Source organism: Strongylocentrotus purpuratus, unplaced genomic scaffold, assembly GCF_000002235.5.
Source record: "Strongylocentrotus purpuratus isolate Spur 01 unplaced genomic scaffold, Spur_5.0 spur5_scaffold_16, whole genome shotgun sequence".
In the NCBI taxonomy this organism is placed as follows: Eukaryota; Metazoa; Echinodermata; class Echinoidea; order Camarodonta; family Strongylocentrotidae; genus Strongylocentrotus; species Strongylocentrotus purpuratus.
In genome coordinates, this window is record NW_022145601.1 from 28,540,936 (window position 1) to 28,556,613 (window position 15,678).

General features: G+C 36.1%; 2 protein-coding genes across 3 annotated transcripts in view; one reads left to right on the forward strand and one right to left on the reverse strand.

The window, feature by feature from the left end:
* LOC754774 overlaps nt 1-9,887 on the reverse strand; it is a 90,258-nt gene extending 80,371 nt beyond the window's left edge. The window contains exon 1 of one of the 2 annotated variants that reach the window (XM_030987235.1): nt 9,727-9,887. The gene's annotated coding sequence lies outside the window, so the exon portion shown is untranslated. Of the gene's footprint in view, nt 1-3,531; nt 3,542-9,726 lie in introns of those variants that run through there. The other variant, XM_030987236.1, reaches the window with a different exon arrangement.
* A 252-nt stretch (nt 9,888-10,139) lies between these two features.
* LOC581257 (protein kinase C iota type) overlaps nt 10,140-15,678 on the forward strand; it is a 91,299-nt gene continuing 85,760 nt past the window's right edge. The window contains exon 1 of the mRNA XM_011684538.2: nt 10,140-10,306. The gene's annotated coding sequence lies outside the window, so the exon portion shown is untranslated. The remainder of the gene's footprint in view (nt 10,307-15,678) is intronic.

Consider the following 15,678-nt stretch of genomic DNA (forward strand, 5'->3'; position numbering starts at 1 on the left):
AGTACTATTAGCGCTTACCGTACAAGGTTAAATCGCTCACTTCTCCTGTGTATTATTGGTTTCTGATGCACAGTATATGTTGGAGGTGATAGGAAACCTCTTCAGTGTGCTTTGGAGTGGGAGTGGGGCTCATAAACAATCTTTGATTTTTGTCCTTCTACAGGCCGACTGCATTTAAAATTGACATCTAGATAGATCACTCAATGCTGAAAGATTTGAAGTACAAAAACATTCTTATAACTCTAATTAGCAGAGACAATACAGTGTAAAGTGTGTATACCAGAAAGATTATACATAAATTACAGTAATCTGATATCATAAGTACCTGCAAATATATTACATGGTACCTCCAACCAAGGATAACCTTGCGAACAATTAATACACAGCACACCTTGTTATGCATGTATTTGTGCCATAGAATAGTGTACTGACTTATTGAGAATAAGAGAAGAAAATAAGTAATATGTACCTAGCAGGGGTGCACGAGTGGGGGTATATGACCAAATTAGATGTAGCTGCCATTTATTTGATTTTAATTTGTTCATATACAGAGTACATGCCCAAAGATCGCATTTATTCAAATCTCTATATTAAAGTCGGTTTAAGGGTGTAGTACTGGTAAAACAGAGTGAAAACTACATAGTTGCATTTAAGAGGCAATTTACACATGAATATAATCAAGTTCAAACCAAATATGAATTTTTTCTTGAAAGATATATTGTAAACTTTGATTTATATCAGTTTTGGCAGTTTTGCATGTGTTTACATGCATATAATTTGCATAATTAGACAGAAATTTAAAAAACAAAGAAAAACAAAGAGCAAAATTCAAATTCTTTTTACTCTGCCATCTATTATTCTTTTTATATGAAATATGGCACATATATGTAAAAAGGGTTTCTCTATAATGTAATGAGAGAATTTTGTGATATTATGTCTCAGGTTCATTAATTAGTTAATTATGCTAATAAGCAGATTTCACTTCATTTTTCTTCAATAACTTAAGTATGGCTACCCCTATCACTAAAAGCCATCATTATTTTTAAGGAAATGACATTCAGCACACACTGTCCGAATTTCAGCTGAATTGAGTGATTCAATCAAAAGTTATTACAAATTATATGCCAAAAATTTTGACGATAAAAAGAGTCGCGAATATCTACATTCACTTTGTGCACAAAGTAGATCCACATAATGGGGCATGTGTGAGAAATATGCCTATATGTACCCTACCAAGAGATGGCGCTATCAATTCCTTAGACTTTTAGCTATTTTCCTGAGTTTTTGGTCCTTATATTTAGGCTAAAATAAAAGTTTTTACTCAAAATGTTCGACTTCCGGTTTGCAATAATTCTACTTCCGGTTATAAATATTCATTTTTTTCACATATAGGGGTATTTCCAGAGGTTCCAGTGCCCTGGTTCTTGTTAATAAGGCTACACAGAATAGTTATAGGTAAAAAAAGGAAAAAAACAAGTTTTTTTTTGTTTTACCAGTATTACACCCTTAAAATCAAATGAAAGGAGAAAATGTGCATTGCTGATCGTCAACGAAACGGAGTTAAGTCTTTTGTCATCTCTGTTTGTTGCTACAGCATGCAGCCAGTGAAAATGAACTGGTTTGATCAAATTATGGAAATGCAAGCATTACTTTAAACAAACAGAACTTTGTTATTCCTGGCTCATTTTTCCTGATTGAGCCTGAGGTGTCATATGAAAGGGCAGAAATTGAACTTTCTAGAAATGTGAATTTCACCTTGAAATTCAGATACCGCCCGCCAAATGACTTTTTGGTTTCCTCTCTTCAAATTGCTTTTAATCAATCATGCGTGAGATATGAATCATATGAGTTGCATCAAATGAAAGAGGAGGATCTAAGCTTTCCAAATATGTGTCGTTTATTAATTATAATTGTGATTAAGTTATGATAAAACATTGATAATTTTCGGTTTCATTTTTTCTGGGACGCACTGTATAATATAATAGTAGTTATGAAGTTGTGAAACATATAAATGTGAACTACTTTTTTTTTACATTTTTGTTTCAGTTAACATTAAAAATTTAAAACCCCAAAACAAAAATATGTAATTTCATAATGTTGTGCATACATGTAGGTAACAATGTATTTTATAAGTAATTAAACAAAATTCAATACATTTCTGTGATATTTTGAAGATTATGAATGTTGTTGCATTAAGCTATACCAAGTCCAATCTTGTAGGCTTTTATTGTTCATTATTTGTGGCACTTTGAGAAAAGTTAGAACATCTACCAGTACATGTATTGTAAATTACATGTAGGAAACTCTGACCAAATCTAACCTCTAAAAAATCTAAACCAAGGAGCTCTTATGATCTAGATTAATCATGAATTTTTAAGGAAATTAAGTTACCCTTATATCCACAATATCAATTTCAATAACAATGGGGACAATGAAATCTGTTCAGATTACGGTATAGAAGATGACTAAAGCCTCGGTCACAAACGCCGTACGAACGATTTTCAGACAATGGAAATTCAGGAAAACAATAGAAAAACAGGGAGATTCGTACGAAATAATTTGTACGAACCTTTGTGACCGTAGCTTTAGAGTAAACATAACAAATGGATGACACACACAAACACAGAAGGAATCATCACCAGTCATCAGTTGCATTGTTAATATGGTTCTACAGGTGTGTACATAACAGCAATTAGTAGTCTGTGCATTCACTGCATTGCTACCTCTTATTTATGTAGGTCCTATATCAATAACGAGGTCATATTGATTATGGGATTATATTAATTGTGAGATCATGCAAATTGCACAGGTCCTGAAACAATTTGTAATTGTGTTAAGAAAGACAATTAGTATCATCATTCAATTTGATTGCCTTCACATCAGTGCTCAAAAGCACAATTTGTTAATCACGCTACCAGAATGAGAAACTTCATGAACAAAAATCTTGGGTAAATTAGCTTTACAAGCTAGGGTACAAGTACATTTAAAGATAAAAACTTCCAAACTGCAGAATGCTTTGAGAGTTCTTTGAAAAATCATTCGAAGATTCTGCTATTTGCCAAAGAACTACCGGTACCGGTATTCAAAGTCACATGTATAAGGAACTCTTATACAAAGTACATGTACCGGTAGGTACATGTAGGTATACATGTGTACGTCTGTACGAGAGCATACCGGTAATGTTGTTGGCAAATTATGTGATATCATATATTGCTTTTTATCTCCTTTATGAATAGGTGCTATAAATATGTTACATATTATTAAGATTATTATTTTATGTGTACATGACATTTAAATACATTGTACTCATATCAAATGTTTGGCACAGTCAACAGGTTGGTTCTGACAGTTCAAGAACTTTCACCCAAATCTATCTCATGTACAAGCATTGGATTCTTTGTCTATATATTATGAAAGAATATTATAAACAAGTTTGTATTTTTGTTTAGGTGATTAAAAAACAGAAATCCTTTGACCAGTTGTTGAGGAGCTTCTAAATATACATTTACCAGTGTATTTTGGAAGATAAACAAATTCTGTTCTTTCACTATAATAACTGACCTTTTAGGCGTGTCTTCACTATCTCAAGATTGCCAAATATCCAGCTATTTGAACTATCCCGATCGCAAACTATCCAGCTAATTGCGTCTTCATTAGACCGAAGTAGCAAATTAGCTGGATAGTTGGTCGGGATAATATCCCAAGATATCTCGGTCTAGTTTGCAAAATATCCCACTATTTCCCAACTAGCGGGATAGTTTGCGACCGTCTTCATTAGACCGAAGTACGGAGTCAAATATCCCGATCCCATCATGCACAACGATTTCCGGTTTTCCTCGCACAATATGCGATCTATACCGCTCAGCGCCGCGCTAGTACAACTAGTAAACACGGAAAACCGCAAACTAGACCGAGATATCTTGGGATATTATCCCGACCAACTATCCAGCTAATTTGCTACTTCGGTCTAATGAAGACCCAAATTAGCTGGATAGTTTCGATCGGGATAGTTCAAATAGCTGGATATTTGGCAATCTCGAGATAGTGCAGACACACCTTTTGTGAAAACTAGATAATCCCTCTATTGAAGTAGAAAATAGAAAATTGAATCATTTGATTAAGGAACCTAATCCACCTACGCATACATACTTCCCATGAGCACATACATAGTAGAACTTGTCTGTATCAAATCAACAATTATATGGATGATTATGTATGGGTTGGCACTGTTAATACAGAATAATTCTAGGTGACAAAGGGCAGCCTTGCCTTGTCTTTTATTCTTTAATCTGAAACTACTGAAAGGAATTTCAATTGTTTGGTGTACTGTTCTGGAACAGAGGGCAAACTGTTTGAATGTTTTCGGGAAGTCCTGATGCTAAAAGCCTAAAACCACATCATAAAATAATCTATGATCCTATTCTTCAACAATTTCTCAGAAAGTAGTACAAATTCCTGGTACATTTAAAAGAACAAAATATGCCCATGGCATCCTACATGAAGTTTAATATGATGCAAGTATTTTCAGCGGCATCAATAAGTAAATTAAGCGAATTGACATTTCCCTATTTTGACTGCAAAATTTACCTATTAAACATGAATTAAAAAATCTTTCCAAATCACATTAAAGGCTAGTTCAGATATGGCACGGTAAACTGCTGTTAAAAAAAACGCCACTTTTTTAACAGTAAATGAATAGCAACTGCGTGCGACAAAGGACAAGCGCATAATGAGAAGCATCATTATAATTTTTTTAATTAAAAACAAGTTTTGTTGTGTCATATCTGAATGAACCTTTACACCTTTACACACATATCAGTGAGTATACAGGCATACATGTTATAAAGCTTTTTGTCTTGTACACTCATCACAGTAAATCTATAAGAATGATCATCAATACTTTGAATTTGTAGTAACAATCATCACATTTTTTCAAGAACATAAAATTTGTTTGGGAATATACGATTTTTCAACTATTTAAACAATTCATGTATAAGAAAATGTTAAAAAGGCAAATTTCATAATTTACAAAATCTCAATTGGTTGAAAGTTGAAAGTTAACAAAACGTATCTTACCATTAACATTGTGAATGTTCTATCCCCTTTCCAGGCTGTCAGTTTCTATCAACGTACAAATTTTCCTTGGGCATAAGTTCCAAATCTTAACATGAAGGTCCCTCACTCTTGAATATCAAATCAAAATAATCCAAAATGCTTCAGGCGCTGCAACACAGATGTCTCATCACACAAAATTAAGCCAATTTTGATCTTATTCCAAGAGTTTGTGCAAGATACGGAGATAAGAAGTCAGTGACTGAGCCAGAGTAGTCCGCAAGATCAGAGCCACATTATGGCCATCTTTTTCCCCCACTCTTTCTTCGGCAAGATTCTGCACGAATCATCCGTTATCAGGACTTGAAATGAGTCGCCCGTCATTACAGAGAAGGGCACTCTGACGTAAGGAGTCCCTGGACAGTCACAGCGGACACATGCCTTCCCAATTAGCCAGTGAAGAGCTTTCTGGACTAGATAAGGGGCAACAATGGAATTGCTCCGGTGGAAAAGGGGGTAAAGGACAATTCAAAGAAGGTGTCATATCAGAAGACAGCATGAGAAGACAGGAGAGTGCACACAAGAGATAGTCCTACGTGAGCCCCTCTTTCCTCACTATGGGTCCTCATAGTATGCTGTATTCTACTTTTATCCTTTGCTCACCCTGAGCAATTGTTCACAAATGTTACATGACATCACAAAAAGAGTATGTGAAGCAAAGAAAGCAATATTTAAAGGCCACAGGAAAACTCTCCAAGGATGTAAACTTGTTACAGAGCCAAGCATGTATATGAAAAGTACAAAGTACTCTACACAAGGGAGGGCTATTCTGGGTTGAGAACTTGAGATATTGCTTTGTTTTGAGCTTTAATTACTTTTAAATGCTTGTGCAAGAATTTAAATCTAAAGTATAAAGCCGACAACTGCAACAATTGATGTGAAGATACATGTAGGTATCAAATTATCAGATCTGCAATTATATGTAATTCAGGTATCTTCTTGGTTTATCCAAATTCCCAAGTAAACAAAAATTGAGTTCTGTATGCTGATGCTTAAAATGTACATGTATGAGACATTACTCATTACAATGCCTGTCTGGTGGACACTTTTAAACTTTTGAAGGTATTCACATTCATTGAGACCTCCTTCATCTTTCTAAACGTCAAGTTGTCAACTCAATTTCTCTCATATCTCTTCTAAGGCCCCTTCCCTCAATCCCTTGCACTATCCACAGAAGTGAGAATAAAAATAAAATTCATGCCATAACAAAATTTATCCTATTGGCGAATGCGATACAATTGATGGTGTGTGCATGGATGCTGCGAAGATTTAAAAACCAATAGAATATTAAAAGTCTGGCCTGAAGTGGACACTAGGCCTACTTGACAGAAAGGGAATTTCCTTTTCAGCAATATCAATGTTCCAGGTTTCCTTTAATATATAGTGCTGTACTGAGATTCTTAGACCATATGGTATTTCTGCACACCATTGACATTTATTTTGGGAATGATGAGTACATTCACGATTCTTCTAAAGTTTATTCCTGTAGTAAATTTTTTGCAATATATAGAGGGGGGAAGAAGAAGAGAGGGGAAGAAGAAGAGAGGGGAAGAAAAAGAGAGGGGAGAGGAAGGGAGGGGAAAAAGAAGGGAGGGGAAGAAGAAGAGAGGGGAAGAAAAAGAGAGGGGAGAGGAGAGGAGAGGAGGGAGAGAGAGAGGGTGTGAGAGAGACAGGTTTGAGAGATGGAGACAGAGAGAAAAGGGGGGGGGGGGTTCAAACAAGCAAAATGTTGAACTTCCCTGCCCCGACAAGTTCAACCACAACTCTGTCGTTGAACAGGGGCACAAAAGTGTCACCCCGATTTCCTCAGAGAGGCTCAATAACAGGATGCTCGAGAGGAAATTCTCAGATTCTGAGGAGGAAAGCAGGACCAGACTCGTAAAATTAGGACCAGAAATATGAAAAATGATGTCAATTCAAATATGTGATATCTGATTTGCCTGTTGTCCATGCCTCATTGGTTGTCTCTATCTGTGGGTTGGGAAAGTCATGAGGCAATCCAAGAAGTTTAATGATTTCCTTGAGTGCGTCATTATCTTTAACTGACCTGCTGAACACCGGGCCTGAACAATACTACTTATCAGAAACCACTTATCAGAAACTCAAAACAGGAAAACACATGCATCATGATCAAAGAAGCATGACAAATATGGAAAGGATATACTTCATTGTACTAACCGGTAGGCTTAAATAATGTTTCATATTCAATATTGCCTATTAAACATAGATTTAACATTATGTCTTTTACTGAATTTTGTTTTTAATAATAATTAATCATTTCTTGAATATCAAATACTCATGAAAATAATTTCATTTTGTCAAATAATAACTTTAACGATGGGGTCTTATTTGGCCAGGAGCAGCCACACCAATCTCAGTACTGCTCTTACACCTGGGCGGAGAGTGGGAAATGTGGATTAATGTTTTGCCACAAGACATAACTGCTGGGCTGGGAGTTGAAACCTCAACCTTTGGAATGAGAGTCAAGTGAATGAACCACTCTACCAAGACACCTTGTAAGAAGTACGTATGCTGTAAAGAGAGATCTATAGCAAGCGCCACGAGTGCCCATCAGAGGCAGACACTAGTACTATAGAAGCCACCATCATCAGATGTATTTCAGTCATCATAACCCTTTTTTAGAGTTCATACATTGGTAGTTATACCATACAAATTCCCAAATTATTTAATAGTAATTCCACACAGTCACATTGTATGCTTAAATCACATTCCTGCATTCTGTTGCGCTCATTATTATTATCAGAAAGGCAGTAGATAAGCAATAGTCATTCCATACTGGATTGAGACAGTCCTGATTCAATTAATTACAGCGATGGCCATCTGGGTTACCTCTACACAGCAATCAATGCCAAATTTGGGGAGGAAATCTTGGTAAAAATGCCATTTTTAGCCTCAAGTTGCTCGCTCAGCGCTCAATGAGTCAGTTCCCTTTCAGTCTAGGGCAGATGGAGGGCAGGGTTGGCACCCCTGAAGGTTGTTGATGGTCACTTTCACCATCATTATCCATGCATGGGGGGGGGGGGAGGAGGGGGGAGGGTCACGTACATGATTTGCATGTCATCCAAAAATATGATATTAGTAAACGGAAGTTTTTGACAGAGTAAATGATTGAGGGGGAGGAGGGGGGGGGGGGGGAGGGGGTCACATGCATCAGCCTGTCTTTAATCATACTAATATATTAAATCTTAAGTTTTTGCATGATTATATGATGGACATATAGTCATATACATGTATACCTCAGTAAACTGGCTGTAATGACTGATTAACTGGATGTGAATGAACTTAATATCTCATGTAAAATTCAGAAAAACGCATTAGGATATTAAATGAATCACCACTTTAAAACTGATTATTAACACAATTCATTGGTGATTTCTTATGGCTGAATAGAATTGCAATTGCAGCTATTCTATCAACTCATATAGGCATACCTGTATTTAAAGACCACTGGAGGAAAGCAGTTTAAATATAAAACAAATCTTTAAATGTGAATAATTTGAAAAGTAGTTTTTGAGTCGCTCGCGCACTAATGCCCTTCTACCACCGGACCTACGAGTTAGACACCAATGCACCAGTGACCGGTTTACTCTCTCCCGGTCACAGATGTGTGAAATAGCCGAGATCTAGATTCATTTTTGATTGGTAAGATTTGTTCTATTTGACAGTTCTTAACCCATTGCTTACGGGAACCTGGTGGTCCCTGTGTTAAGCCTATGGGAATAAGATAATTCAGTAGCCAACGGGTTAACATGGTATTGCCATTTTAACCAAAATTAATAATAATAATAATAACAATATTTATAAAGCGCAACATATCCATCTCTAATGGGAGACAAGAACCAATTACATAAACGTGTAGAGCAGGTCGAACCTATCAATTAGAAGTTGCTACCATGATAGGGAAGATATTTGCCTTGGTCTCTTCACTCTCTTGCAAACAACAAAATAAATTTGTACTGGACAATTAGTTGCAGTTGAAAAACACATAAAATGCATAACATAACTAGATAATTCAGACTAAGAGCAATGTTAAATGAAATAGTTTCAACACACAAAGAAAAACAACTAACAGTTATTAATACTACCATTTTCTTAAAAATAATAATACTGTTTAGGGAGCAAGAAAGAGAAATAGAGGTGAAGAATCAGAATGGAGGCGAAGAACTTGGTAGAACTTTCCATCAAAAACATGAGCAAAATATCATAAATACCCAATTCTTCAGTTTAAAAGAATCCATGAAGTAATACTGCAGTCTGTAATGTAGTAACTGGTAATTTATATTAAAGCTATATATAATTATGTGCTCCATTTATTTATATTGATTGAAGTTGAACCAAGTCTGTATTGCTACCGTTGCTTCCACTTTGCCTTGTTTACATATCAACCAGTCCAATCCACTGGCGCTGGCAGACCTGCATGCATGCATTTTATTGCACTCGATTTAATACGCGTAAAACATACACTCATCTACCACCAGCAGCTAAACAAAATGATTAATAATGTGGGCAGGCATCTAGAGAAACATCAAGTAGATAAAACATTATTCATAAATTAAAACTTATTTGGCACAGAAAACTTTCATACATACTCACTTTCAAATTCTGTTTATCCGATCTAAGTTTTCCAGCTCGTGTTTGAGTAACGTCCAATACATGTGAAATTCAGTAATCAAACTCGAATCATATCACTTATCAGGTGTATACGTTTATGGTATTTTGGTTGGGAGTCCTATGTTGTTAGTCATATTATCCGGAAGTGGATTTCGAGTACCCTCTACTGCTCTATCTGACAAGTGGCCGATTTCGGGGAAAATTCATTAATGATAGGGGAGTAAATTATTTACTATACAAATGCAGCCGAAACTAGAGATTATCATTTTGATTAAATTACTCACACTGATAAAAATTAAATGTATCATAAATGTTTGAATCAAATTAAGTTATATTTTGTATAGAAATTTGTTGAGGCAAAGCCACAAACTCTCAATATTTGTCTATAACCCTCCTTACATAATGGTACAATCCATCTGAAGCAAAGATGGCGAGATAGGAGTGTCTCGTATTGGAGCCGCCTTACCTGAAGTTGAGAGAATTTTCAAGCAACTTCTGACGAATCACTCGCTGAATTTCAAGTGTCATCAAGACGAGAGTAAATTGCTAGTTCCAGTTGATGGTAAATTTATGAATTTGTGTATATTTAGTGATGTAAAAGGTTAAAGATCGCTTAAATTTGTGTGGTGTTTGCCTGATGCGGAGTGTGAATGAATGAGTGGTATGGTGCAGTGGCCGTGTTGGTACTGGTAGATGTTGGGAGAGCTAGAGTGAGACAGCGACGCCGGGAGAGCGAGAGCAAATGGTAGGACTAGGAGTAGGAGTAGGAGTAGACAGAAATAACCGTCTGATTTGGGTCATTTCTTTAATAAAACTGACATTCCCCGACATTCCCCAATACAGACGGTAACCCAGAGATCTCGTACCGTGGGGGTAGCTAGAGCCAGCGATGTACAACTTTTCGTACATGACATTTTCTCCCCGATTTTCTTTATTTAGATCTAATTTTCTGATTTCTAAATCAGATGTAAATTAGGTTGGTATGTCATTTGTCCTAATTACAGTTATCAAAATTTGATAACTGGATATTAAATGCATAATTTACGGACTTACTTATATGAATTATCCAATTTGTATCTCAAAACTGTGAAACCGTACTTTCATGCACTCAAACATAGAGCTATATGACCCGGCGGCCGATATATATTTCCGGGTCAACCTATACCAAAACATAGCCAATAGCCAATCAGAGCACTCGTTTCGTGGGAGTTCGTTGGTCAAGCCGGGCTGACTCATACGTAGCTATTGGACGTTCAAAAAGAAAAAAATGAATATTCATCAACAAAAACCAAGACGGATAATGTTGACGACGAGACTTTCTCGGATTAATCATTAATTTAGGATCTAAATGAGCAAGCTATCGTAAGTCAAATAAGCTATATAAATGTTATATTTAATTTTTATTATAATTGCAGCAGTTATGAGGATGTAAAGAGTGAAAATCTCGTTGCATATCTCATTCATCGCGGTCCAGTCGAACCGAACCATTTGTTCCGTACAGTCCCGTACAGTCCCGATAGGCCATACTTCAGTCTCTATAATCGGAGGTCTAGTGGAGCCAGACGTAGTCTCAGTGGAACAACCGACGATTAGAGAGACTGAAGTTTTCGGTCTAGACTAGGAGCTACCCGGAGGAGGTAGACAGAAATAACCATCTGGTATAATTATAGCATTACGCATGTTAAGTTAAGGGCAAGGTGATGATATGTTTAACATTTCCTTTTAATTTTGTACTGGTTCCAAAGGGTTGGTGCAGCACAAACCATCTTTGGTGCAGCACATACCATCTTTGTGACTGACTGAATGCTGATGTTTATTTATCTATTCATATTTATATTGTTGTATTGGGCCTTACTCACCATTATAATCATTTTCAAATATTACATGTATCACCTTTAATAGAAGCTACTTTCGATTTTTCTAATGTATAACGTATGCCTACTTGTAAGTTTTGATTCTAATTATATGTAATTATTTTTATATATGTCTTTATTTCTATTGTCTTCTACATTTGTAAAGCGCATTGGTATTACCTTCGGTAATTAAATGCGCTATATAAGAGCTAAATATTATTATTATTATTATTATTAACTATGATATTTATATCACTTACCTTTAATTGGCACCCTTAACCAATACGTCGCGTCTGTAAAATTCTGTATCTTTGAAAAAGATTTTGCCTTTTTATTTTTGGGATAAATTGAATGATTACCGTATAAACAAACCATTTGTTGCTTGGCTTCATATGCCTTGTAAGTTGTAGACCCAAAATTATGTCTCTTTCATACGTTAGCCTCTTATTTTGAGTAGGGTCGGCTCCTCTCTTTAGAGACAGAAGCCGGCCATAGGGTCTAGTGATACGATCATGCCACCAAACCGATGTTGTAGTCGGATGTTGTGTGCTAAAATCCTTCCCGTAGAGATTGCACGCATCTCTATGCAGTCTATGTGCATTGTGCGATCATGCAAAATTGGTCAATGCACAGTTCACCAAATCGAGATTCAAACCTTTATTGGTCGTGATCCTGAAGGTGATACTTAAATGAGGTACCATATGAAAGAGCAGGTTTATCTCCATATTTCCTAAGGGGCGTCATCTTGAAATTCTAAAAATATCTGTCAAAACAGTGATTTAAATAATGTTTCAATCGTAGCTCCGAGATTTGCCAATTCGGAGAAATGACGCCCGAGCGATAAGCAGTCCCAGTTGGTAGGAATACATCAATGCGCTTATTTTTTCGCTAGCCCTAAGGGATCACAAGCCATTACAGTTTGAAAAATGCCCTTCCCTCCATTTTTCGGATTAGCTACATGTACATGTAAGTAGGATGGCGTAGGATCAGCCCATACACATGCCTGGTGACAGCGCGTAAAATCTGCACATGCATATATGCATGTGTTGTGTTTGTATATTGGCGAACGGACCCACACACGGAAGACAATGGAGGTGGAGCTTGCGATCGCGCTCATGTAGCACATGCAGCTAAGCAACATGCGTACGCTTGTATATTGCACGATGCAGATGTTTAGCTTTAATTAGCAAAACAAAATAAAACTCTGCGTGTATGTCTTTTTTGTCGATTCTGACAAAAATTGGATGAATATTGCCTAGATTTTGGAGGGCTGTATCTTTAGATAGAATCATCGATGAGTCTTGAAATTTAAAATGTATAATTCTGAGTACCGTAAATCTCTGTGTATAAGGCGCACTTTTTTTCCGTCGGCAAAAATCATAAGTCGGGGGTGCGCCTTATACAAATGTACAGGATATTTTGAGTCTGAACAAATGCTCCGAAAAAAATAATGAAATATGTAAGAAATTGCAGTTTTGCACACCACTAAAATTAATCCACCTTAAAACTTAAGTATTTAATGTTTACCAATCTTATTCTATCTCATCCTGAATCAATCCAAACTGCCGTTATAAATATGGGTTGCAAAGCACTTCGCCGCATGGGGTTGTTGTTGCCAGCACAGCTACATTTTTAGCTAGCTACGGTACTGGCCGGGTCTCTCGGCAGGATGAATAAATCAGATTGAAAGAAACATTAATGTTCGAATAATAAAACGGCTTTCTAAAAAATACTTCTTTACAACATACTGATCGAATAATTTTTAAAAGACAAAATAAATATTTTTCTCTTATTTTGAACACCACATGCTTCTTTTAAAAGCTGAAAATTACTTGGTAATCACAACAAGTTTTGATACTAATAGCTGTTGCAAGGCAAGTTCGATCAGACTAGTCATGGAAAGAATGCGCAGTGCACTTCATTAGCTGTAATTGTGCCAAAACGAACCCAAACAAATATACGTGATCGTAACAAGAAAAAAATCATTAAAAACTACGAGAGCACAATTGGAAAGACAACTACGGCACTCAAAATTACCGTAAGCAGATACATAAATTTGAGGAAGAATACAATACTTGTCCAAGAAAAGTCACAGAAATAGTGATATTTAAGGAGTAAGTATAGGTAAATTTATTATCGGAATGGGCCTGATGCGATGTCTGTGCAAAATTACATGTGTTTAAATTGAGCTAGAACCAATATACTGCCCTCTACGGTACAAAGCAGTATAACAAGCAGCAGGCCCCTTTCGATAAAAATGTACCCAGTTACTCCTCGATTATCACAACTTCCGTGGCATTTCTTGAACGACTATTGAATTCTTTGTCCAAGTTATGTATCTGATTATGGTAATGTTAAGCAGTAGTTGTCTTTCCAATTATGCTTTCGTAGTTTTGAATGATTTCTTGTTACGATCACGTATATTTGTTTGGGTTCGTTTGGGCACGTATTGCAGCTAATGATGTGCACTGCGCATTTTTTCTGTGACTAGTCTGAACTTGCCCTGCAACAGCTATCAGTATCGAAACTTGTTGTGATTACCAAGTAATTTTCCGCTTTTAAAAAAAGCATGCAGTGTTTAAAATAAGAGATAAATATTTATTTTGTCTTTAGAAAATTTTACAACTAAAGATGACAGAATTTATTTATTTATTTTTTATTTTTTTTGTCTTCAAAGTAGGGGTGCGCCTTATACACAGGTGTGCCTTATACACGGAGATTTACGGTAACTTTACATGTCAAAAACTGTCAGACTCAACCAATTCAAAACTTGTCTTAAAGGGATCTGGTAACTTTGTCTCAGATTCTGAAACAAAATCCTGGATTTAGCTCATGCTGCAATGATAATTATAAACCTTTAGGTCAGTCAGGAACCCGTGACTTTTACAAGCAGATCGCCTGTCTGATTACAAGATATTGTATGTTGATCACTTCACTAGAATCCACTCTACTGCCCTCTGTGGTAAAATACATTGATCAGCACAAACAATACATGTGCAGCAGCAGGTACATATTTGTTTGGGTTTGTTCAGCATGTGATGCATCTCAAAAGATGTAATGATCACCAAGTAATATGAGCTTTTAAAAGAAGCATGTGGTGTTTACAATTAAAAAATATTTTCTTGTCTTTAAAAAATCATTTGAATTGTATAATATAGAGGAGGCGCGATAGCTCAGTCGGTAGAGCAGTGGTCTCGTAATCCGGTGACCCGGGTTCGAAACCAAGGCGATGCGCTAGTGCCCTTTGGTAAGGCATTAATCCTCATTACCAGGTCCCTCGGAGAGGACCTAAAGCCGTCGGCCGTCTGGTTGCTTACTTACAAGCATTTATGCTTTTTTAGCAGTCAGGTAAAATAACCACCACCATACATAAAGTTTTGGAAAGCTGTATTATTTTTTGAAAATTATCATTGTTTTGTAGCCTGATTATTTCATCCTGTATGAAAATGGGGGCTCTTTTGTTCTCTTTCTTTTTTTTACCCGAGTTTTGACTTTCAGAAGCACAATTATAACATAGCCAAACATGGATTAAAATAATATCAAATGGGAGAATATACCAACATGAGCCAAGATAAACATGACTTAATTTATTTAATTGCTGAAAGGGGCTTATTTTCATTGCCATCTTATTTCAAATAACAGGTATCTTATTGTTTTACCTGGGACCGGGAGCTTTCTGGGTGGACCATAGTACCCAGTTTATAGTTCCATCCCTAGTCTACCATCAAAGGTAGAATTTGAGTAGACCTACTTAGAAGCAAATTACTCCTAGCTGGCAACCAGAGCTACATGTAGGCAGAAGCTCAAGATGCAATGAAAGTTTATTAAAATAATTTTACATCAAGCAAAACATTCAAATCTTTAACATGCTTGTCAAAGCACTGTCATTTTTTGTTAATTGATATTACCCTTAGTTGTTTGAGTAAGAAAATTTCAGGGAGACAATTATCATTTAAGATTTAAGAATTAATGATGTGGCAGAACTGAGATATGAAAAGTGGTAATAATATAGGTTTGAATGTTGTCATAATTTGTGCTTAGACATTTATCACTTTGTACAGATCTTCTGATGGCAAAAAAT